General features: G+C 42.4%; 1 protein-coding gene and 1 long non-coding RNA gene across 2 annotated transcripts in view; one reads left to right on the forward strand and one right to left on the reverse strand.

Moving 5' to 3' along the window:
* LOC128422327 (chromatin remodeling regulator CECR2) overlaps positions 1 to 25,490 on the forward strand; it is a 123,857-nt gene that overhangs the window by 16,965 nt on the left and 81,402 nt on the right. The gene's annotated exons all lie outside the window — the stretch shown is intronic.
* The window catches only part of LOC128422335 (uncharacterized), a 33,349-nt gene continuing 23,430 nt past the window's right edge, over positions 15,572 to 25,490 (reverse strand). Inside the window, exon 3 of the long non-coding RNA XR_008332482.1 lies at positions 15,572 to 15,791. This is a non-coding gene — a long non-coding RNA (uncharacterized LOC128422335). The remainder of the gene's footprint in view (positions 15,792 to 25,490) is intronic.

Here is a 25,490-nt window from a genome sequence, read left to right on the forward strand (position 1 = left end):
CATGGCAAAGAATCTCAAGTTTAATAAGCTGAAATGTAAAATGTAATATTGTGAATTAGTATTACTTGTGGAAATATTTTTCAGCAAAACGATGTGTGTGTTTTGGTTCCATTATAAGCATTAAGCAACTGCTGCAGCAAAACTCTGGACAAGCCCTAATTCAATGCAAAAATAATGTATTGGGTTAAAGCAGTCCAACTTTGTGTACTGAGCAAGCCTAATACTTAGGCTTTCTCTTCTTCCCCACATGGCATTGTGTATTGGTGCCACTCCACGCCTGGCATCTGTTCAGTCCCTGTATGGTGGGGTATAGAGGAGGGGGGAAATCTACCCTTCATGATGTCTTTAGATGCTTTCATAGTTAAGAGGAAATAGCTTTGAAAAAATAGGAAATAATACCTGCCAAATAACGAGCAATAACTGTATTAGAAATACAGATTTAAAGTTTTGTTATAAAAGGCATTTGAAGGATAGAATTTTTTTTAATTTCCTCATTAACAGCACCATCACTTGCATCTGCTTTTGAGTGTGAGAACAATGCAAATGCAGCCTAGCCTTCTTCCCTACAGTACAGAATCCAGTTAAACACACAAACCCTTTGCCTTAGAGTGTATCCTTTTCAGTAGACTTGTTCCTTTTAATGGCTGCCCATTCCTGGGGTCTCCATTGTTTCAGTAACAATGGCACTAGAGGCAGCTGATTTGGTTGACAGAAAATGTGTTAATTTAACAGATCTATTCACTGTAGCAAGTCTCCTTTCTATTGTGGCCAGTTCCTTTTTGGTTCCTTTGCAAAGTGGGTAAGTTAGCAGATTATGCTAGGTGGGGTACCTCTGTAATTAGGCATTTTCCTTAAATCCCTTGTTTAAAGAGACAGAACACTTGCTAAGCAAATTGATGATTATTACCGGATCTTGTTTGTTACTCAAAGTTGCCAGAATACAAACACCATTCTGAAGTTGTGCATTTTTCATTCAGTTTTACTTTTCAAAAGTAAAGTTACTTTAACAAGATATGGTAGAAATTGTACTTTGGAACAACTGGATTTAAGAAGAGTTAGAATTCTACTGAGGAGTTGATTTTATTTCAAATTGTCAGAATGACCTGAACAATTAATGGTATCCTGTGTATAACAGTTGCATAAGAAACAGTGAAGAATGTAGTCTCTTTTTGGATTTCATAGCTTGAGAAACTGTAGGGGTATATGTTTGTTAGAGAGATTACCTCCGTAAAAATGCATGTGCTTTTGGCCATTCTATGTAGAAGCTCTGATTGAAAAATCAAGGTTAAGGCCAATAAGTTTCTTTTTAAAAAAAAAACACCCTGCAAGATTGCGCAGATCTTTTCTCTGACCCCCCCCCCCAATGTAATAATTCAATTTGTAAGGGAAATGAGAATGTTGGAGATAGTTAACATTTCACAATGAACCAAAAAGTTGTGACAACAGTGTCTGTGGCATCTGGAAACTAAAGTTTTTCCTTCATCTCTGATTATTTTTTGCTACACTGGCTGTCCAGATCTGTATGCTGTTCTGGTATTTGACCATTCTTTGTGTAGGGTTTGGTTGGGACAAGATATGTGTTTACTAAAAGAAAGGGATAAAGTAGCAGCCTTATAATAGCTTAACACAGCCTAAAGAATCAGGCTACAATTCCATACCCACTTACTTGAGAGTAAGCTTCATTGTGCTTGATGGGACTTGTTTCTAAGCTGATAATATGTACATGATGGTGCTGTAAATCATGCTTGTTTTTGCTACCTGCTGAACTGTCACAACCAGCAGGTTCTTAAAGGTTTGGCATCATACATGCATGATGTGGTGTATTTTGCTTTGGTCACATTGTGCAGGCAAGGACTATATGATAGACCATTATACCATCTTATTCTTCTATATGTGTAGATCTGGTTTTTCCCAGAAATAAATGGTACAAGTTGGTTAAAAAAACATAATATTTTTAACTTGATGTATTGTTGTTTGTATTACCTGGTATTCCCAGGATGAACAATATTAGACTTTCAGGAGTTCCTTTTTCATTTACTTTTATGTTATCTAGGTATTCCTTAGTTATGCAACAGGATATAGAATCAAGTAATTGGATAGGATGGAATCCCATACATCAGTAGGAAACCGTAGTTTGTTTGTGCTGCTGAATGTTAATTAAATAAACCTTGAGACTAATGATCTGGGTTTGTCTGTTTTAATTGCAGTGCATTGCAGGATGTTTTACATTTAAAATAATTGACATTTGGAAAGGATCAAAGGAGCTTGGAGATCTCTTATTTTTAAATGTGTTTTCTTCATGGACAGTTGTAACAATGTATTAGTGTCATATTATCTTTTAATTTATATATTGGATAAATTATGCTGTTGGGAGCTATAGTGGGAATCTTTAGAAGAATAAATCATTTTGTTTCCAAGATTCTTGTATCCGTCTTTCATTTCCTAATGTTGTATATTTTTTACTTGTTTTTTTGTTTTGTCACATTGGCTTTAGTGGTACCTTGTCTCTAAATATGCAGTCTGAAGTCCTCAGCTTTACTATTGCTAGTACCAGTTGCATATTGAGGAGCAGTGTAATAGTGGTTGCTGTTGATCATGTTCTTAGCTAATTGACGATACTTTGAGGCATTGTAAACCTGATAATTCATATTTGGTTGGCCAAATAACATGTTTGAATGTAATCCTAAATCATAATTTAGCTTTATTTGCATGTCTTTCTCCAGCAGTTCTCATATCCCCATCATCCTGGATGGGGATATGTCTTTCTTCCTTGCTTCCCCCTCCCTGCACAGGAAGATATTATCCAGCTGTTTATGAAGAAGCTGAAGGTTACACTGAGAAAAAGATCAGAGCTGTAGGATTTCTTGGGGGCTGGATGCTGCTGCTGCACCCACCCCACCCCAGTGAAACCGGATTGGAGAGAATTTCTGTTTGAATTGGTTTAAACTGTGAAACCTCCACCTATGGCCAGCCTGTATATATGTGTGAATAAAATATATATTATAAAGCACCAATTAGTCTCTGATACTTGTAAAGTAGACATGAATCAAAAGACAAATCCACAAAGTTTGTAACTATGAGGTTAGTTGTTTGCTATTGATCTTGTTCATGGATGGGCCCTCAAACTCTCTGTGTTGAAGAAAAGGTGATAGAAGTTCCTCTGTTATCCGTTTGTAGTGCCAAGGTGTCTGTGAGTGTGAAATAAATGCTGTTGCCTCTCTTCCATGTTTTATTCATGTATCACATTTATTTGTGCCTATTGTCTGATGAGTAGAGATAATCTACAGTAGTTTTCCCATTACCTCCTTATGCGAATATTGTTAAAAGACAATAGAGGAATTAATGGCAACTGTTTTCCCAGCCTTGCAGTGTAACTTTTATTTGTTGGTTACATTTGTTTCCTGCTTCCCCTCTAGAAGCAGACTTGTGTTTTGAAAAGTTTTCTAAAATAAAAATGGTGAATTAGCCTTCTAGCATATCCACACATAGGAAGTCTGAGACTAGGTAAGCTGATAATGAAATAGCCTATTTTAATTTCATAAAGGTAAAGGTAAGGTAAAGGGACCCCTGACCATTAGGTCCAGTCGTGACCGACTCTAGGGTTGCGGCGCTCATCTTGCTGAGGGAGCCGGCGTACAGCTTCCGGGTCATGTCGCCAGCATGACTAAGCCACTTCTGGCAAACCAGAGCAGCGCACAGAAATGCCGTTTACCTTCCCACCGGAGTGGTACCTATTTATCTACTTGCACTTTTGACGTGCTTTCGAACTGCTAGGTTGGCAGGAGCAGGGACCGAACAACGGAAGCTCACCCCGTTGCGGGGATTCGAACCGCCAACCTTCTGATCAGCAAGTCCTAGGCTCTGTGATGTAATCCACAGCGCCACCCGTGTCCCCTTGAATTTCATAGCTGAGAATAAAACAGCATTGCCACTCATCGAAGGAAATACAGAGGTGTTTGTTGACAGACTAGTTTGCGTATGAAATCTAAAGGCACTGTGAGCCTTACTTTGTGGTATTTGTTGCTGTTTTACAAGGAAGGCTAAGGTTTTTTTTGTAAACTTTCTGAATAGAGGGTGCTATACAGAGGGGACAGGTTTATTTAGAGAGGCCAGGTGTGTAATGCTGATGGTCTCTCTAACTACACATAAAAGTCTTATAATAATACAAGGCCCACCACCCCTTTTTAATAGTGGATGGATTATGCATTGAGGCTTACTTGTGTAGCCCGTAACTGGTTGTGCTCTTTTATCTCTGGTCGGGGACAGAGGGTGGCACTAGGGAGGGAAATGTCGTCGCGCCACTCCTTGGTGTGTGGAGTGCCGCAGGGCGCAATTCTCTCCCCGATGCTTTTTAACATCTTTATGCGCCCCCTTGCCCAGAATATCCGGAGCTTTGGGCTGGGCTGTCACCAATATGCTGATGACACTCAGCTCTATCTGCTGATGGATGGCCACACCGACTCGGCCCCAGACACACTGACCAGATGCTTGGAAGCTGTGGCTGGATGGTTTCGTGGGAGCCGATTGAAACTAAATCCTTCGAAGACAGAGGTCCTATGGCTAGGTCGGGATGGCATGGGGATGAGAGGCCAACTCCCTTCTCTTGCAGGGGCCCAATTAGTGCCATTGCCTTCCGTTAAGAGTTTGGGTGTAATCCTTGACTCCTCCCTTTCCATGGAGGCGCAAGTTACAGCAACAGCCAAGGCAACATTTTTCCACCTTTGCCGCATCAAGCAGTTGGTCCCTTACCTTTCCCGCCCCGACCTGGCGACAGTGATCCATGCAACGGTCATCTCCAGGCTTGACTACTGTAATTCGCTCTACGCGGGGCTGCCCTTGAAGCTGTCCCAGAAACTCCAGCAGGTACAGAATGCTGCAGCGAGGCTCCTCACGGGGTCTCTGCCATGGGAGCATATTCACCCAGTGCTTTTCAAGCTGGACTGGCTCCCGGTGTACAGGATCAGATTTAAGGTTCTGCTTTTGACCTTTAAAGCCCTTCACGGCCTACGACCCTCGTACCTATGGGACCGCCTCTCCTGGTATGCCCCACGGAGAGCCTCAAGGTCCATAAATAACAACACCCTAGTGGTCCCAGGCCCTAAGGAAGTTAGATTGGCTTCAACCAGAGCCAGGGCCTTTTCAACTCTGGCTCCGGCCTGGTGGAACGCTCTGCCTCATGAGACCAGGGCCCTGCAGGATCTGATTTCTTTCCGCAGGGCCTGTAAGACAGAGTTGTTCCGCCTGGCCTTTGGCTTGGAGCCAATTTGATTCCCTCCCTCCCTCCCTCTCTTTTTTCTTTTCCTTCTCCTGCGATGAGGCTACATTTTAATATTTTAATGTTCCATTATTTTAATGTTGTATTTTATTTTTGTTTTTAAGTTGTAATCATTCATCTTGTTTTTATTATTGCTTGTAAGCCGCTCTGAGCCCGGCCTTGGCTGGGGAGGGCGGGGTATAAATAAAAAATTATTATTATTATTAGTCAATGCTTGTATCGGCTTGGTTCACGCATATTGCTAAGTCATGCTTTATTAAACTCTGTCTTAGAGTTATGTGCAGACTCTTGCCAAGTAGTTTAAGTATTCTTTGTTTATTGCCAACAATCCATGATCTGAAGCCAAGGTTTGTTGTTGGCTTATGAACTTTGGTGGTTTGGTTTGGCATTATGTGTGTCTCCCAACACCCTTCCTTAGCCATGGTTTCGCCACCCCTGACACTCACTAAGCTACAAAGGCCCAAAGTAAGAGCAGCTAGAAAACAAATACAATTTTGGAAAGACAAGCCATGGTTTGTCATCTTTGAGACAACTCATGGTTAACTTGGTTTGTTAAACAAACCGTGCTTAGTGTTATGTGCAAAACAGGCCATTGAAGGTTCTGTGTGTTGTGAGAAAGGCACACCAGCTTATAGTTCACTTCTGTCAATATTGTGACCCACAAACGCATACATCAGGGTCATGTGTGAAGGACCTCAGGGACAGAATTTTGCTGATTAATCCTCATTGTTTCCATAATAGATATGTGAAAATGAAACGCTTTGGTAAGTGAGAAGGATGAACTTACTAACACTGAGCTGTGATTTTATGGCTTTTATTGTGCTGTCCTAATATGGATGTCTTTTGAATTTCTTAGACATCAGTAATAGGCTATGTCAGTCTATATACTTAATAACATCTACTTGGATAGCACAATTTAAGGGATGAAATATTAGTGTGTGTGTATTTCCTTTTCTGAATTAATGAGAATGTTGCTTCCTTAGATCTCATTTAGCCTTGTTCAGCGTATTGCTGGTTGGATTCACATGACAAATAGCCTAGCTATGTGATAGCTAGCTGCTTAAAAGCTTTGCATGATGTGGCCTGAGTCTGCAAGGACAGTCAGTTATTTGTAGCCTCCGAACATGCAGTTAAGCCCAGAGTTAATTGCTCCTCAGCACCCTACATTTCTGAGCAGTAGTGGAGGAAGAAGTTTAACACTGGTATGTGGCATGGATCCGAATACCATAGTTCCTGCTGCATGAGCTGTTGCCCCCATCTAATCCTTCCATGCCCTCTTAAAAATGCAAATCAGAGTTGAGGAACTGTTGGATGTTGAGGGGCACAGGTGCTGCATTTGGGGGGAAATAGTAGCCCCTTGTCCCTGATTTGTGAACAGAAGTGGTTTCTGCTTTTGAAGTGAGTTATTTGGATCGAGACTATTGAGCTTTTGGGGGCTGACTTGTGGGTCAGTGATTTTAGGATTGAGGCCCACCAAGTATTTGGCATGAGATGTTGAGAGGCATTATTTAGAAATACTGTTTGTAAAATATGGATTGATAACCTAGTATTACTAGGAACCTAAGCTGTTTACATGAACTGATCACATTTACTTTTTTGATGTAAATGTTAGGGACAAGGCTGGGAAATATCAGTCAGCAAGATAAGCTGTATAGAACTAGTGTCTCCGGAGAAGATGAAGCGTAGTCTTTTTCTCTTCTTCCCCTTCCCCTTCCTCCGCTCCCCACCCCCAACCACTCAGTCATGCTGTGTAGAAGTGTCCCACTTCTTGCAGCTGTGTTAAAACTGTAATGGGTCATTTAGATCCAAAATCCCTGGTGAAAGACAGAGGAGGAGGGCACACTGAGACCCTGCCTCAGTGTGACAGCTGCTGATTTGCACTTTCCCTCAGGCTGGAAATAACACTGTATGACATGAGAGAGCGAATGGCATGCGGGGCAGGGGGCGTGGAGAGGTCTGTTTTCTGGCTTCCTTCTGAGTGCTATAATGGCTTTGTATAACTCCTTTCCCACATGGGTGGCAGTCATGCCCCATATACTTAATAGGTTTATTCACTGGCTTCGCCCTAGGTTTGGGAATTATGCTATGCAAGAAGAGGGAGGAATGAGATAGTAGATTATAGTTCTGCACCTAGACAACTCCAATTCTGTGACTGGAATAAATTAGGCAAATTATGCATGCATTTGTTTGCCTTAAGTATGTGGGGATTCCCCTGCTCCAAATGCCCATGATTTATTAAGTTTTTTATCATAGATTGAGATTGGAGAAATATTATTATTATTAACAACAACAACAACAACAACAATAAAGTCCCCCATGCTATTCTTGCAGAGAAGCTGGTAAAATGTGGGCAGGACAAGGTCACTGTTAGGTGGATTTGTAGCTGGACCCAAAGAGTGCTCACTAACGGTTCCTCATCATCCTGGAAAAAAGTGACAAGTGGGGTGCCACAGAGTTCTGCCCTGGGCCTGTGGTTGCTCAATGTCTTTATAAACAACTTGGAAGAAGGAATTGAGGGGAAGCTTATCAAATCTGCAGATAACACCAAACTGGGAGGGGTAACTACTGCTTCAGAATACAGAATCAGGATTCAATATGATATTAACAGATTGAATAAGTGGGCCAAAACTAACAAGATGAATTTCAATAGGGACAAGTGTAAAGTTCAAAACTTGGACAGGAAGAACCAGCTGCACAAGATGGGACACCTGGTTTGTCAGTAATACATACGAAAAGGATCTAGGGGTCTTCGTAGACCTCAAGCTTCACACAAGTCAACAGTGTGATTTAGCAGCAAAGAAAGCTAATGCTATTCTAGGCTGCAACGGAAGTATAGTGTCTCAATTAAGGGAAGTAATAGTCTCGTTCTTTTCTGCCTTGGTCAGACCACACCTGGTGTACTGTATCCTGTTCAGGGTGCCACAGTTTAAGAAGGATACCAACAAGCTGAAACGTGTGCAGAGGAGGGCAACCAAGATGATAAAAGGTCTGGAAACCAAGGATAGGGAGATATGAAAGCCATCTTCAAATATCTGAAGAACTGTCACATGGCGCAATGGCACTTTCCCCCCTGGTGCCGTTGGGCCCATCCTCTCTCTTAAAAATAGAGTGTTCACCCAACTCACTGAATACCAATCCCATGAATTCCTGCATACTACCCCAGATTATCTTGTGGGGGACTTGCGTGAGGTAAAACTTAATAATTAGGAGTTTCAGGCAGGATTTGCTCTAATAAACAATAACTATTTTATTTAACAAGGAACTTTATGACATGAGTGGATAAAACTTAGGATACTTCAGTTTACAATGTTAGTTCACTTCAAGGTTTTCTCAGTTGTTTCACACTTAATACTTTGGTTCTTAACTTAATACTTTGGTTCTTAAAGGTGGTACTTTCTGTCAGTTACACACCCCTTTGACTACCCTACTCCTGAGGTACTCCAAGTAATAGACCCAAGGTTTCACTGGTTTGGGAGTCTTCTCTTACTAAAAGAATCTCTCCCCTCCTGACTGGGATGAGACCTAAGTAAACTGTACAGCTTCTACTTCTCTTGTCTCAGCCTCAGCCTCCCACTTACCGTATTTTTCGCTCTATAAGATGCACTTCCCCCTCCTAAAAAGTAAGGGGGAATGTGTGTGCGTCTTATGGAGCCAAGACAGGCGGGAGGCTCTGCTCAGTGCTCCCTTTAAAGAGTGCCTTTCTCCCTCCTCGGGGTAAAGCCTGCAAGCGCCGCACACACGCTCCACGCGGCTCGTGAAAGGGAGCGCTGAGCAGAGCCTGGGATGCATACAGGCTCTGCTCAGTGCTCCCTTTAAAGAATATTTTTTTCCTTGCATTCCCCCTCTAAAAACTAGGTGCATCTTATGGTCAGGTTCGTCTTATGGAGCGAAAAATGTGGTAATTCCTGGCCTAATTACTCTTACACATCCTTCACACCAAGCTCAGAGACTCCTTTCTCTAGCTTGTGATATTTTACTCAGAGTGGATGTTTCTACCCAGAACCAATTCTCACTCCCTATCTTCCTACCTATTCTCCCAACCTCAATCCCAACCTTCTCCAAAACCTCCTCCCAACACTCCCTCCAAAACTCACTAACTGTCTCTCCAAATCATCTCCTTTTCAACTCCCCCTCCTGGAACCTCAGCCAATCAGAGGCTGCCATACACTAACCATTTTCCGGCATGGGGAAACAAACTTTTCCATCACACATGGAAGATGGAGCAAGCTTGTTTTCTCCCGCTCCAGAGGCTAGTACCCAAATCAATGGCTTCAAGTTACCTGAAAGGAGAGATTTTGACTAAACATCAGGAAGAACTTTCTGACATTAAGTGCTGTTCAGCAGTGGAACAGATTCTCTTGGAAGGTGATGGACTGGAGGTTTTTAAAACACAGGTTGAATGGCCTTCTGTCATGGATGCTTTTGTTCCCTCATTGCAGAGTGTTAGACTAGATTGCTGTTGGGATCCCTTCCAACTCTACAGATTTATGATTCTATGGTTGCAATTGGTTTGTAATACCCTGGAGCTAGGGACTTTGACCCATATTGAATTAGAGTTTGCTCCATCTCACATTGATTAGTAAACTTTTAGCAAAAGGTCTCCATATTTTCCTTTGGAAGATTCCACAGAAAGTGCCATATTATGTTGACAAACACTGTATTCTACAGTCCAGGGTTCTCATCAATCTGTAGAATGTGGAACACACTTTTATACAGTTGGTTTGGTCTGGAGTTAGTCTTGTAGGACCACCCAAAACGTAGCCAAACAGTTAAGGGCAAAGGATACATCTATGCGGAATGAGGAAAAGGGTGGTGTTGATGCTGTTCCATTATTAATGTAATGTAGACACATGTGCTATGAAAACAAGTGAGTTTGTCTGCTCCTTGTTCCTTCATCCTGATCCAAAGCTGGAGCTTATAAAAACCCTGCCTGCTTTTCCTTCCTGAAAATGGGCTGCCTCCTGATTGGAATGACAGCTTTGACCTGGAAGACTTCATTTCATTATAGTCCTAATCAGATACAGAGATTACTTGATTGACTATTTAATAATGAAATAAAGTTGCTTTTAATTCCTTGAGCACACACAGGGCTAATTAAATTAACCCTTCAGTAGCTGGCATGCTTTGAGTGAAATGGAGAATGTTCTGGAAACCAAATTGAGGTGGGTTTGGGGAAGAGGATTGTTTGTGAGTTATTGGGTTCCTGAGATTGTGGTACTCTTGCCAAAGAGAGAAGGGTAGCAGCATACATGTTTGCAAACTTTGTAAAAACTTTTAATTGATTAAGAGCTGGTACCCTTAAATCCATTTGGTATTTTTATCTTGACTTGCCACTATGGATTGATAATAGTAACTTATGTGTGGAATATCTTATTTGAAAGCTGCTTGAGGGAACCTCCAACTCAGTTATGTTGTGAATACCTGAAAATAGGAGTGTTTTTTATAGAGATTCTAGCTGTCATGATTGTTGAGATCATTTATTTCAAATTTATACTCACATTTAAACACATTATATTACATTCTTTTTCTATCTCTTGCTTACATGCATGCATGTAGCTCTCTCTCTCTCTCTCTCTCTCTCTCTCTCTCTCTCTCTCTCACACACACACACACACACACACACACACAGCTCAGGGATTGAAAAAAGACCCACATGCAATGGAGAAGCAGAATCACACCCCACCCACTGGGTTCTCCTATTCCAACTAGGAGCCCACGGAACAGCCACCTGACTGAGGTGCAATATATGCTTGATACTTCTGCAACTGGGCAGCTTATGGTTTCTCCCCGTTACTCCTATGAGGAGAATGACTTTTATGACTTTTAAGAGCTGCCACCCCCCTTTCTGGGATGGATAATCATGTTATGGGGCAGTAGTGGGTCTGTTTGCCTAGTGGGTCTGATATCCATCCCTGCTACTACTATGCAGAATCATTAAGGAAGCCTTAGTGGATTCTCTATCTGCAGAGCTTTTACCTCATAATTGTTTTTATAAACCATCAGTCGTAGCTAGTTTGCTAGTGTTGCAGGTGGAGTGGCATGTGCATAGTCAAATACCAGTTTCAGGTGTGGCAAGGCAGTCTACAGTCTACCTTACTGTCTGACAGGGATAATGCTCCACCTCCAAACCCTTTTCTGATTTATTTTTTTTTAGTGATATGGACGAAGGAATGAATGTAGGTTAGATAGGCCAAATTAATTTAACTAAGAAGTTATGGTGTGTTCACATTACTGTTTACTGTTGATCTAGCACAGTCACTGCTGGTTATTTAAACCAATATCACATGGTATTCACCACAATGCATCTACCCTGTTGCTTTTAGAGAATATTTTTCTTTGAAGTATTTTTTTCTGAAACTGGCTTCCCTGTGATTTGAGAACAGATGTTGCTGTTCCATTGTACTGGGAACAGTTCAGACAGCTTTTGTAAGTGTGCAGATGCAAGAAAGAAAAGGCCAACCTCACAGGGTTTCAAGCCACTAGTGTGAACACTGCCTGAAATTTATTATAATACATGTAAATAGCATAAAGTTATTCACCTAAGGTTTACTTAGAGAAGACCCACTGAAATTCATGAGCATGGCTAAGTTAGTTCCATTAATTTCAGTGGGTTTACTCTGAGTAAAACTTAGTTGAATACCACCCAAAAGAACTAACATAGTTAGCTTCCCACTAACTTCTGTATCCCGCTAACTTCTGCTTAGAGTAGTTCCACTGAAATTAACGGACCTAAGTTAGTGAAGGTCATTAATTTTAATGAGCCTCTAGCATTGGATACAGCCCAAAGCAATAAAGAAGGAAAGTTTGTTTTAATAGTACATGCTTTAGATGAAGTAATAGGTAGGAAATGTTTAACTTGCTAAGTTACGGAAGATCCATAGCAAGGTATACTTAGAAATCGAAGCCCTTCTCTGCCTCTTTGGTAGAAGGCACAGCATTAAATTCACTGAGCATAGCTGTTGCTAGCTCAGATTTAAGATAGCAGCCATGGCTTTTTACTTATAGGAAAACTTGCCTGGGAATTAGGTTGAGGAAATTAGGTATTGAAAGAAGGTAGATGGTTCCTCCATTGAATCTTAATTACCCTAACAGAGGCAGTTTGAATTTGAGCAAAACCCAGAGGATATTGTCCCCAATGAATAATATAGGACAAGGTAAGTTCAGCCTTGACTTATAGCGCAACACACAATTCAGATGCATTTATATACATACGCCTGCTCCCTCAGCCAATAAAGCGAGATGAGCGCCGCAACCCCAGAGTCGTCCGCGACTGGACCTAATGGTCAGGGGTTCCTTTACCTTTATACTCGAGTATAAGCTGACCCGAATATAAGCCAAGGGACCTAATTTTAGCACAAAAAATTGGGAAAACTTATTGACTCAAGTAAAGCTGGTTCACCACACCACAAACCTGGTGGTGGCGGCAGCGGAGGACGAAAAACAAGCAGCCCCAAAGGGCTGCTTTCGGGCTGCTTGTTCTGCCGTTGCCACCGCCCACCTCACTCGAGTATAAGCCGGGGGGGCTTTTTCAGCATAAAAAATATGCTGAAAAAGTCGGCTTATACTCGAATATATATGGTACTTAATACATTACACACTGCACGCTGACAACTTTGGTATATTCCTAATTCTATGTGACAAGGTAAACTAATCCCCGAGTATGTACCTGTACAGGCCATGCACAGTTAGAAAAATGTTTTTGGGGAAGGCCATGCAAGTTATTTATTTATTTATTTATTCATTTCATTTCATTTCATTTCTATCTCACCTTTCCTGCAAGGAGCTCAAGGTGATGCACATGATTCTCTTCCTCCCCATTTTATCCTCACAACAACCCTGTGAGGTAGGTTATGCTGAAAGACTGTGATTAGCTCAAGGTTACCCGATGAGTTTTATGGCTCAGCAAGAATTTGGGCCCTGGCATCCCAAGTCCTAACTCAACACTAGCCACTACACCAATCTAGCTTTTAAATGGATCACATATGAGATGATAAATGATGAAAGGATTTCATAGTTCTTGCTATATTAATTATGCAGAACATTAAGGGTTTTGTAGACAGAGTCTAAGGGGATGCAGGTGGCGCTGTGGTCTAAACCACAGAGCCTAGGGCTTGCCGATCGGAAGGTCAGCGGTTTAAATCCCTGCAACGGGGTGAGCTCCTGTTGCTCGCTCCCAGCTTCTGCCAACCTAGCAGTTTGAAAGCACATCAAAATGCAAGTAGATAAATAGGTTCCGCTCCAGCAGGAAGGTAAATGGCGTTTCCGTGCGCTGCTCTGGTTTTGCTAGAAGCAGCTTAGTCATGCTGGCCACATGACCCGGAAAAACTGTCTGCGGACAAACAGCGGCTCCCTCAGCCAGTAAAGCGAGATGAGCGCCGCAACCCCAGAGTCGTTCGCGACTGGACTTAACTGTCAGGGGTCCTTTACCTTTACCTTTAGACAGAGTCTAGCACTTCTTAGTGTCTGGCCAGCTGTAATTTAGGGTGAAAACAAATACATAATTTGAAAAGCAGCTATAGTGGGATCTTCCCTTGAGTTGAAGCTGGGTGGGCTTCACAAGGTGATTTCCAAAATTAGTCATACTTGTAACAGACCCATTGACAAATGTTGGATATCACTCATAATTTCTGTGAGAGATGTAGTATATATATATATAAATAGTCAATGCGGTTAAATTATAAGTTCTTAACTTTCTCCTCATGCTTCTGAGCAGCTCTCTGCCTTTTAAAATTTAATTTACTCTTTTGTCAGTCCATCTTTCACCTTAACTTAAAAATGAAAACTTTTTAAAGTTGCAAAATAACTCTGGGAGTGTGTATATGTGTGCTATCAAAGGTATGAGTCAGTTAGTATGCTGCATAGTCAGCCTGCTTCAGTGATAAAATTGAGCTATGCTGAAAGCTTGTAGTACATTTACAAGAAGGTGCTTCAAAACTGATGATCCTGTTCCTGATTGGGTGCTGTTAAAAGATTTATTTTCAGCCTGTTGAAGTTTGAGACCACTTAATCAGTTCTTAAGGGCCGGAGGGTATTGTTTTGCTTCTTATTCTTTTGGCTGGCCTGTAAGCCTGGCTTCTTAGCACTGATTGCAGATAAACCTAGTTCCTCTGTAAAGAAGATACTATGGATAAGGCTTTAAGTAGAAATGACGGTCCTCCGATTATCATCCTGACTCTTGCATATCAGATTGTTCAGAATGATGTAAGTAATGAAATTAGTCAGGATGACTAGTTTTCCTGAAATATAGAGAATGCTCATTGAATGCAGGTTTTACTCAGAATTTAATTGAAAATAATTTATCAGGAATTAATGAAAGTTGTGCCATATGTATCACTTGCATATCTTTCAGTGAGCAGGATGCTAGTTGCATTGGTGTAGGTTTTTAAAAAAATAGTTTGATAGTGGACACATAAGTTGAAGAAAGCATACACAATAAATGTGTGTGTGAGAGAGAGATTCTTGGTGATACTAATGTAGGAGCTGAAAAGAAGGATTGGCTTGGGTGAGATTGCTCTGTGGACAGAGCCAAAGTGTATATAGGGAGTATATTCTTGTAAAAATCAACTAAGAAGATTCTGCTAAGGGTCACCATGAAATGCACTTTATAAATTGATAATAGGATGTTTATAGTGTAAGTTACAATACAGCCTAGATGCCAATGTACCATAAAATGTCTTCCTATTTCTCATCTACCCAAATAGATAGAATGTGCAGCAGGCCGCCCCCCCCCTGAAAGGTTTCTACCTGGGTTGGAATTCATACTTTGACAACAGTGGTATTCTTTCTTACATAGAAATATGATGCTTAAAGCCTAGTCTTTCTTACTCTCAATCTGCTTTAAAGGAGTGTGTTCTCTCTCACACACATGTAAAAGTATTTAACATATCTTATCCATAATAATGTTGTGAAATAAACTGCTGATTATTTTTGTTTTGCTGTTGGAAGCTTGCCATTGAATCTGTAATTCAAATCCAGGCCAAAGTCCACTGATGGTTAGTGTCCTTTTCAAACCAATATCTCTCTCTCTCTCTCTCTCTCTCCCTCCCTCCCTCCCTCTCTCTCTCTCTCATTTTTAAATGTTCCTAATTGCTCTTAAATTTTATTGATAATTTAAATTCTTGTAAACTATAGAGGTTTTGCTGCAGTCAAGTAGTATGTAACATTTGCTAAACAAAACTAAATAAAATGAAATGAAAAATGTTTTTATATTTTATGTAGGTAATTTATATAAACATATTAGGCTTCTTCTTCTTCTTCTTCTTCCCCTCCTCCTCCTCCTCCTCCTCCTCCTCAAAGTTTGTATGCACTCCCCATGAATTGCTAGAGCCAGACCTTCCAGTGTCCCATATCTGAAATTGGAGGAGGAGAGAACTGCTAGTGGCAACCCCTGTTTCTAAAATGTTTGGTGGATGAGTAGGGCTTATTGCAGAAGCAATTGGTAGAAATAATAGCAGCTCCTTCAAAACCATGCATGCAGAATGATGATGGTGTGTGTAGTTTTCTTTTCTTTTTTACACTGGAGAATAAAATAAAAAGGCAGCAGGATCAGCAAGTAGATGAAAGGCAGCCCCTTTAACATTTGCTCCTTAAGTCCAGCATTTCTCAGCAGTTGGCTGGAGACTATTCGGGATGATCCTGTGGAGTTCCAACAAAGGGACGAAGAAAACTCTCACCCCTGGATCCCCCTCCCCAAGAATGCATGAAACAACTTGATAAATGATTGCTCTGTCAAGGAACTGTGGAGATGGAGATGTCTGGGAGCGCAAGGGGGAATGTATCTAATTCGAAGATTGTGGCAAGTTGATGGGTTGAGAGAAGGTAGTGATAGGAGCTTGAGAGGGTTGCACATTGGAACAAGGGTTTGCAAATTAGTTTTAGCCCACCATCATTTCTCCCACATCGTACTCTGAAATGAAAATGAATCTGTTTTCTCCTGACTATTCTCCTGATTGTGTCTGGGGTTTAATTTCCCATTTATAGACGGGAGGCTATATTTCTGCTCCACCAACCTACTTTCTCACCTTCTATCTGGATATATAGGAGAACAAACAGAATTGCATAACCCTCACAGTGGCAGGCAGTGCACATCTCTCTTACCACCGCTTTCAGCTCAACCAATAAAGCTTCCAATTCAGAATAAAAAAGCTACAGAAATGGAGTCCATAGCCTGGCTCTATTCAACGGAACATTAATTACCCTAAAACAAAAACAAGAGGAGTTCACAGCTGGGGCCCAACACTGCAAATTCCCCTTCCTCCCTTTTCCACTGCCTCTCTAGAGTGAACACACCAGCTATTTATGCAATCTCTCCTCGTACGCAATTGCTATTGGACCCACAGGACACTCCCCCCCCCATAGGGTTTTACAGGATGATGTTGCTAACTCTGGGTTTTAGGCATTTCAAAGCAGGCATGGAAGGTTTCCAAAGGCAGAATGTTCCGCACAACAAAACCCCCAGTACTTTGATTTACTGTGTAGCAGTTGCAGGGAGCAGTACCAATTAGGATGCAACCAAATCCGCCTTTAGTCTGCTTCATCACTGGGTTTCTGCAAATGAAGCTTCTGGTGATCTGTTTTAACAGGCTAGCCAGACTTAGTTTTACACACTTGTAGGTCACTGACTGGAGTTTGAGGTGACTTCCCATTTTGGTTGTAATATTTCTTTTATTGGATGGTGCTGAAAGAAGTGAATTTGGTGGTTACTCTCAAAATGTTCTCACCAAAACTCTATTTTGATAGGCTGCTAATTTTGCAAGATAGCCTGAAACCAAGTCCAGTTTTTCAACCAGTATAATAAATGGAATACGCTAGAGAGACAGATTTATAGTACATTGTTTTATCACATTTGTTTCAAGCTTTTTGTTATAGCATTAGGGCAGTGAAAAACAGTGCTCGAGAACATTTTATTTATTGAGTTGCTGCTCTGTTTCCCATTAATGATAGGTGAGACCAGAACTGGGGGTGATAGTTATTCCACATTTACCTGGGGATGCAGAAACTTGTTTATTGGATATGTTCAAGAGGGCAGAAATCTGTTATGGAAACTTTAGATATATGGCAGTGGTCTTTGAACTCCTTAACTTCAAGGAACCCTTTTCATATTGAGTTATCTGCTGAGAAACATTAGCAATAGAACCCCTGTGCCCTCTGTGAAATAGTCACTTTAGAACAGGCACGTCCAACTCCCAAGAGACTGAGATCTACTCACAGTATAGAAAGACCGGTTGTGATCTACCAATTGTCATTGCCAGAAGTTGTTGAGCTTTTTGTTGGGGGGATCTAAAAAGAACACTAAGGCGATCACTACCACGATCCACCTGGGACACCGCTGTCATCAACCGGTCGATCACAATCCACCTATTGGACATACCTGCTAGAATATGCACCTCATTCATGCAGGGTATTATCCATACCTGTAGGGGCTTGTTGCCTTTCCATGTGGTGTGTACCCTAATGACTCCAAATCTTTCCCTGTAAATGCAGGGAGAGATTGATAGTGATAGAAGGGTAATTTTCTTGTAACATCTATGGGCAGGGTGGGGAATGAAACTTGAGTGTGTTTTCTAACTTTTATTTGGCTTTTGTGATGGCTGAGATTATATTGACTTTTTCTTTCAAACTGGTGTTAAGAAGAATTTAAGTTGTACACCACCCTGGGATCTTCTGATAAATGGTGGTATATAAACCGAATAAAGAATAAAAAAAACTTGAAATATAAAAGTATTTAAATGTAATTCATGGCATACAATAAAATAACTACATTCTCTTAAATTCCTCCTTTCTTGCAGAGAAAGGGGATTGGGTTTATCCAATCTCCAGTTTCAATTATTGCAATGTTTGTGGGGCTGCATGCGCTTGAGAAGAAATGTGTAATGTGTAGTGCAATCCCAGTGAGCTCATTAGGACTTCCCTCAAGTAAGTGTATATAAGATTGAAGCCAAGGCCACACTTACTGAGAAGTAATCCCCACTGATCATAATGGTACTTACTTAAAGTAGACATGTATAGGTTGCAGGGCCAGCCCAAGACATTTTGGCACCTGAGGTGAACCACAAAATGGTGCCTTCCCCCTCTATCAAAAAAGGAGTGAGTGAAGATCCACACCAGAAAGAAGAGGAAACAGAGCTACATTAGGAACTTAAACCTCTGTCTCCTAAATTCAGGAGACAGGATGCTGAAAATTTTCTCGGTGAATAATCTAGGAATAAAAATCTGAAACATATTTATGTTCGTTATAAGGAATGTTTTGCTTCAGTTCTAGTGATATTAGCACATGTTGTTTGGGTAAACATATTTGGGATGGAGCTGAGCACCCATTACCTATTTTTTTGTCATTATAAATGCTTCTTACCTTTGGTCTCTGAATACCAGTCATTAACTACACACTACCATACTTTCTCCTCAATGTCAATTTGCTTTTTGCTTACACTGGTTGCTTCCTTTTATGCTTTAAAAAAGAACAGTTTGCTGGTATTCTCTTATTTATGACATTTCTGTACAGCTACATATCAAAGCAGAACAATCTGTTTTCAGTGCTAAATCTGCAGTTTGTTTCCTCTTTTCACCATTCCTGTGAAGAACTAGATATTGTTTTCCAAAGAGCCATTCAGAAATATTTTCATTTCACATTTGCTCAAACTGTCTCTTGGCAAAATTTTGTGCACCTAGTCGCCATGACATCAAAATCCTGCTCTTCCTGTGTCTACTCTGCCATGTCTTTCCATGCCCTTGGTCAGACCCTTCAGTCTCATCCTCACATCTGTTCCTTTTTTCTTGCAGCCCTTTTAAAGGAGCAGCTTCTCCCTTTGTCTCTATGTGAGGATTTGCTCAAAGAACCAAGAAAATTAAGGCACTCTGGTGTAACTTACCCCGGCATGCATTCAAAAGAGCACTATGCTACAGTGCACAATGGCTACCCCTCATTCAGTTGCATATGTTTACCCCACAGTAACTGGAAAGTTGCCACAGGAGGCAGGCAGAACTTTGTGTAAACACTCTGCAGTCATTGTGGCATAATAAGAACAAGCCCTAATGTATTTTGTTTGGCTTCATCATCCTGTGTATGAAATTATTCTCTCAGGGTTGAGCCTTCAATGCACAAGAGGGAGCTATCAGTTGGTTTGTGAAAATTTGTAGAAATCTTAAGGGGAGAAACCCAAAACAGCCCAATGCAGACTGAGCATGCTCTATGCCTATATAATGCTGATTGATTATTGGGGGTGGGGGTGTGTGTTACAGGAAACAAAGGGAGAGGGAAATAGAATGGAGTCTTCTTGAAGAGGGCATGGCTAGTGGTCTGGCACCCAGAACAGTAACATTTCACACTGCAGCCTGCTGTTGAAAGTCCCATTTGTCTCCCGATAGTGCTCATCACAGTCCTTAACTGCCGTTTCTAATTTAGTATCTGTGCAAATAAATAAAACTTTGCAAAGAGTTGCAGGGTTTTCTCACACAGAAAAGTTAGTCATGCTAGGCAGATGTTTGGAAACCAGGATCCTCCTGGTTTGACATCCTGTCTTATAAACAAGCTGTCATTTAAACAATCCATTATTTCCCAAGTTGTAGTTCAAAACATATGAAGGGTGCCAGTTAGGGATCATTGATGTAAATTGAGTAATTTCAGCAGAAATCCTCCAGCCATGTAGGAAGAGGGAAGGGGAGCATGTGAACGTGATGCTTTGCTCAGGCATACTGAAGTCTGTCAACATACTACTAAATCAGAGGTTTGCAACCTTTTCGAGTCCACGGCTCGCTTAACCAACTACATTCTTTCTGCAGCGCCACTATGGGGCTCATGAGCCCAGATATGTCACCCCTTGCAGTGTTGGCAGACACTTACCCTTCTTTGAACATTCTCCCTTGTAGAGTGTTCCCTCCCTCTCTTCTCCCCTCTCCTTGTGAGTTCTCCCATAGAGAGGTGCCTCCCAGAGGCACCACTCGCCTGCTGAGCTTATAGCTAGGGCTACTGCAATAAACATCTGTGCAAGCCTCTGAGAGGCGAGAAAATCAGAGGAGGGAGGGAACGAAAGGGGGACAGAGGCCAGTGTTGCCCACTGCACCCCAGGGTGTCACGGCACACTGGTTGAAAATGATTTAGTGTTATATGCAAAGTTGCTCACATCTTAAGTTCACAGGTTCTGGTCAGACAACATTTTTTAAATTAAGAAGCTTATTTTTAAAAAGAATTTTAATGCTTCTGCATACTTAAAAATGTGTAAAAACAATCATACTATTTTTGAATATTTATTTATTTATGCATGCATGCATGCCCTGCCCACCTGGCTGGGCTTCCCCAGGGTAATCCTGCTTTGCTTCCAAAGTGATATGTTATGTTCATTATAAGAGGGATAAAAGCACAAACTGCAGTTGAAGAAGATGGAGAGGTTTCATCCTGGGCAATAGGAAGGAGCAAGAATCATGCAGCCTTCTAGTTTCTTAATCATGACTGTGTGTAATACATTGGCATAAAATGCTGTATGTGTGTGTGTGCCTATGTTGCCTATCCTTACAGTAATTTTAAGAAAAACTAGGAGGAAATTAACATGCTTTCCCTCCTACTCAGGTATTGTACAGCATACTTGAAGCACTATTTAGTAAAAGCTGTTGGGATACTGCCAGGGAGATAAAGTCCATCTTGGCCCCCAAGCTCGGTGCCGGACGATCCATCGACCTCCCGTAGTCAGGCAATATCAGCAATTCAGCGACACTAAGCCTCAGGCTTAGTGCACACTATATCAGCAGAATTCACACAGCAGGAAGTTGCACAAGCAGAGAGCAGAACATGCATATTTACAGTTTATTAGGCATTGGTCAGAACAAAGAAATCATGACCGTCTCCTCCGACTGCTCAGGCAAAAACAGCCAAAAACGAAACGAACTTACAACATAAACATCCTGTGAGACAGGAACTTACGCAGGCTGTTATACAAACATCCTGCTCCCTTTTAAGGTGGAACGGAAATATCCTAACATCCTCCCCCTTTCCGTGTAACCAGTAGTACCTGTGGTTCAACCCAATTGCAACCTTTGTGCGTAAACCTTCAGTTGTTCTCTGTTAACAACCTTAGACAACAGATCAGCAGGAATTTCATTTCCTGGCATGTAGGACACCTGAATGAGTCCTTTCTGAATACACTCTCTTGCACGATGTAGCTTAATCTGCAAGTACTTGGTCCTTTGCTTGCAACTCTCCGAGTTCAGCAAAGCCAAACAAGATCTATTGTCTTGATACACTTGTATAGGACATTTTACAGAAACCCCAATGTCCTTAAACAGTTGCATCAACCATTCACAATCCATGAGTGAAAATGACAGAGCATTGAGTTCTGCTTCACAGGAACTTAGGCTAACTGTTGTCTGCTTTTTGCACAACCAGTCAAACAGGCAGTGGTTGTACATGTAGCATACTCCAGAAGTGCTTGTACCATCCGTGGTGTCACTTCCAAAACTTGCATCTGCAAAGATTTCAAGACCTCCAGTCTTCTGACTGGTGAACCTCAGCCTGTAGTGCATAGTCCCTTTCAAATACCGGGCTATGCGCTTCAGAGCTTTCCAATCCTGAACAGTAGGATTGTTAGCATGTCTGCTAAGCAGGTTAGTGCTTACAGCAATGTCAGGTCTCGAACATCTAGCAATGAAATTCAACTTGCCTAGAATGCATCTGTACAGCGTTGTGTCAGAAAACGCTTCAGCAGTACTGTCTACCTGGTAACCTGTCACCATCGGTGTGTCTGCTGGGTTTGCATCAACCAAATTCAACCTGGTTAATACATCAGTAATTTTCTGTGTTTGGTGTACCAGAAAACTACCTGCTTGGTCCCTCTGCACCTGCAGAGAAAGATAGTTGGATACCTCACCAAGATCCTTCATGTCAAAGTGCTCCTTCAGCTGAGCTAGGGTGCTTTGGTAAAAAGCCTGATTCTTCCAAAACATCAGAAGATCATCAACAAAACATAAACAATACAGTTTGTTTTGCCCCTCCTCCTTGACAAACACACACGGATCAGCTTTGCCCTGGTGAAAACCTAGAGAAAGCAACGTTTCAGTGAGTTTTGTGTTCCAACACCTGGCACTCTGCTTGAGACCATATAAGGATTTCCGCAGTTTACAGACCATTCCCTTCTGTATCTGCATCCCGTCAGGTGGAAGCATGTACAGCTCCTCCCCCAAAATCCCGTACAAAAAAGCTGTATTTATGTCATGATGGGAAACACGCAGTTTCTCCTCCGCAGCGATCTTGAGCATCAGCCGAATGCTCTCATATTTGACCGTGGGTGAGTAGGTCTCGTGGTAATCCTGCCCTGGTACCTGTGAAAAACCTCTGGCAACCAATCTGGCTTTGTGTCTGACAACCTTGCCATTCTGGTCTGTCTTGGCCTTGAAGACCCATTTGCTGCCAACCAGTCTCATTCCTGGGACTACCGGTACCAGCTCCCAAGTTTGGTTCCTATTCAAGGAATCAACTTCAGCCTTCATGGCATTAAGCCAAGGCTCAGCATCTTTAGAGGTTAACTCCTGGACCTCTTTGAAGCTTGAAGGTTCCCACACCTTCTCTGAGCTACTAAGAACAGCAGTTGCCGTCTTAGCAAACTCATCAGCAAATCTCTTTGGAGGTTTGCCTTTGGTCGCCCTTTCAGACCTGCGAACCAGACGCAAGTCTTCTGGACTCATCTCCTCCTTCTTAGGAGAAAAGTGACCAATGGTGAACAGTGGTTCTTCCAGTTCATTGTCAGACTCATCAGATGGTCTGACTGAGGCCTTTGCGCTCTTGTAGTCTGCTGTGTCATCACTGTCACTGACAGCAGCAGCAGCGCCGCCCACTGAACTGGAATCCGAACTCTGATCATCATCATCATCATCATCCTCAGTTTCCTCAGCTTTCTCAGCATGATCTGCTTTCTTCACATCACCTTCATCCTCCTCTGGGTAACTCTGGAAAATTCCCACATTTTCCCCCCACTTAGGATCGTACTCAACACTCCTTGTGAACTTAATGGAATTAGAGTTAGTCATCCATACCCTGTATGCACCTTTTTCGTACCCCATGAACAAACCATGTGCCCCACGCTTCCCAAGCTTGTTGCTTTGTGGGGTGTGTACCCACATGTCAGAACCAAAGATTCTCATGTGTTTGACATTAGGTTTCTTACCAAACATCTTCTCATAGGGAGTGCAGCCAATAGATGATGACAGTCTCCTGTTAAAAGAATAAACAAAATTCGCCAGAGCCTCCCCCCAAAACTTCTCAGGGAGATTGGCATCATGCAACAAGGTTTTTATCCCTTGCAGCAACGTTTGATTTGCTCTCTCCGCAAGCCCATTCATCCATGGCGATCTAGGCGTTGACAAGTCATGCTGGATTCCCTTCTCAGTCAGGAAAGCTTCAAACTGCTGAGAAGTGAACTCCCCGCCTCGATCAGTAAACAGACAGCCAATACGTTTACCATGAGCATTCTCCAACCAAGCACAGAATGCCTTGAACTTAGGAAATGCTTGCGATTTCTGCTCGAGCATAAACACATGAATGTACCTGGAAAAAGAATCAATTAGTACCATGAAGTACCTTGCTCCTCCCAAAGAGGGCGCTAGAGGGCCTACCAGGTCTGCGTGAACTAGCTGGTAGGGTTTGGAAGCCTGCCTGCTAGACTCCTTGCCTTTTGGAGCAACCTTCACCTTGTTCTCTGCACAAGATACACATTTCATGTGAAATTTGCAAGGTTTGATGTCCAAACCTTCAACCAACCCAGGCATCTTGGCTAGCGCTTGCCAAGAGAGGTGACAAAACCTTCGATGTGCATCATGAATGCAACCTGCATGAAGAACCTTGTTAGTTTGTGCAACACAACAAGTATCAGCATTAGACATAACAGCATTGTCATCATAAGTTAGACAGAACAAACCATCCATCAACTTTGCATGCCACATGTCCTCTTTGCCTTTTCTGATGACACAGATAGTCTTCTTGAAGGATACCTCAAAACCACGCCCAGTCAGCTGTGGTACACTTATCAAATTGTCCACAGCTCCTGGAACAAAAAGAACATTACTAATCGTAGTATGCAGACTTTCAAGTTTCACAGTCCCAACTCCTGTAGCTTGCAAAGTCCTTCCATCAGCCAGCTGGACCTCTCCATCTTGAGGTGTGAAGGAGATGAACAGATGGCGGTCTTTGGTGAGATGGCGCGTGGCCGCAGAGTCAACAATAAACCTGGCCTTCCCCTTCGAAGCAGATTTGCTGGCAAACAAAACCTTGTTTTCCACCAGCGTGGGCTTTTGCAGCTTGCCTTTAGCCTTTGGTGAAGCTGTGCCAGCAAACATAGCCGTGTTTTCCACTGGCGAGGGCTTTTGCAACTTGCCCCCCTGCTCCTGGCCATCAGACGTGCCTTTAGCCTTTGGTGGAGCTGTGCCAGCAAACATAGCCTTGTTTTCCACTGGCGTGGGCTGTTGCAACTTGCCCCCCCGCTCCTGGCCACCTGCAAGCATCTTGCTCTGTTTACATCTGGTCTTCCGGCCTCTGCAAAGGCTCTGACCTTGGTTCTCACGAGAAACAGAGCTCTCAGCTGCCGACTCCTTGGCTCCCTCTGGAGGCTGGAATGCTGCCTGGGATGACATCACAGTCAGCTCCCCCTGCAGCTTGCAACCGGTGCCCTCGGCATCTCTGCATTCACTCGCATTCTGGGAAACAGCCAGGACCTCCGACGCAGTCAAACTCTGGGCTGGGATGACTGGCAGATGGGCTATCTTCAAAGCATTCCACATCTGACGTGCAGTCGTGTTGCCAGCTAGCGTAGCAATTTCCTCCAGAGAGACGGACAAGACTATTACGTCTATGGCTCTCGAATTCTGAGCCTTCCATCTCCCTGTCAGAGGAACTGGAGGGGCTTCACTGACAGTATGCCAGACTCCAAACTGACGCAGCAAACCCTCACACCATCTTGCCCAGGTCTCATAATTGTCCCGATTTAATTTAGGACACTCAGCAGCTTCAGAGGCTTGGAAAAACTCCATTCCAGCTCTTAACGCCAGCCGTGAGTCTTCTTCACTTCAGAGACTCCTTATCTTGGCACCCATAAATCACGAAGCCTGCTTGGCTCGGTTCCCAGGCCAATTAGGCCAGCCGGACATCAAAGAGGCTGCCGCGGCAACAGAAAAGCCTCTGCTTTCGCTTTTCCCACACATACCTCAGCAGTCTGTCGCAGTCTTACTCTCCTGCAAG

Source organism: Podarcis raffonei, chromosome 10, assembly GCF_027172205.1.
Source record: "Podarcis raffonei isolate rPodRaf1 chromosome 10, rPodRaf1.pri, whole genome shotgun sequence".
Lineage (NCBI taxonomy): Eukaryota > Metazoa > Chordata > Lepidosauria > Squamata > Lacertidae > Podarcis > Podarcis raffonei.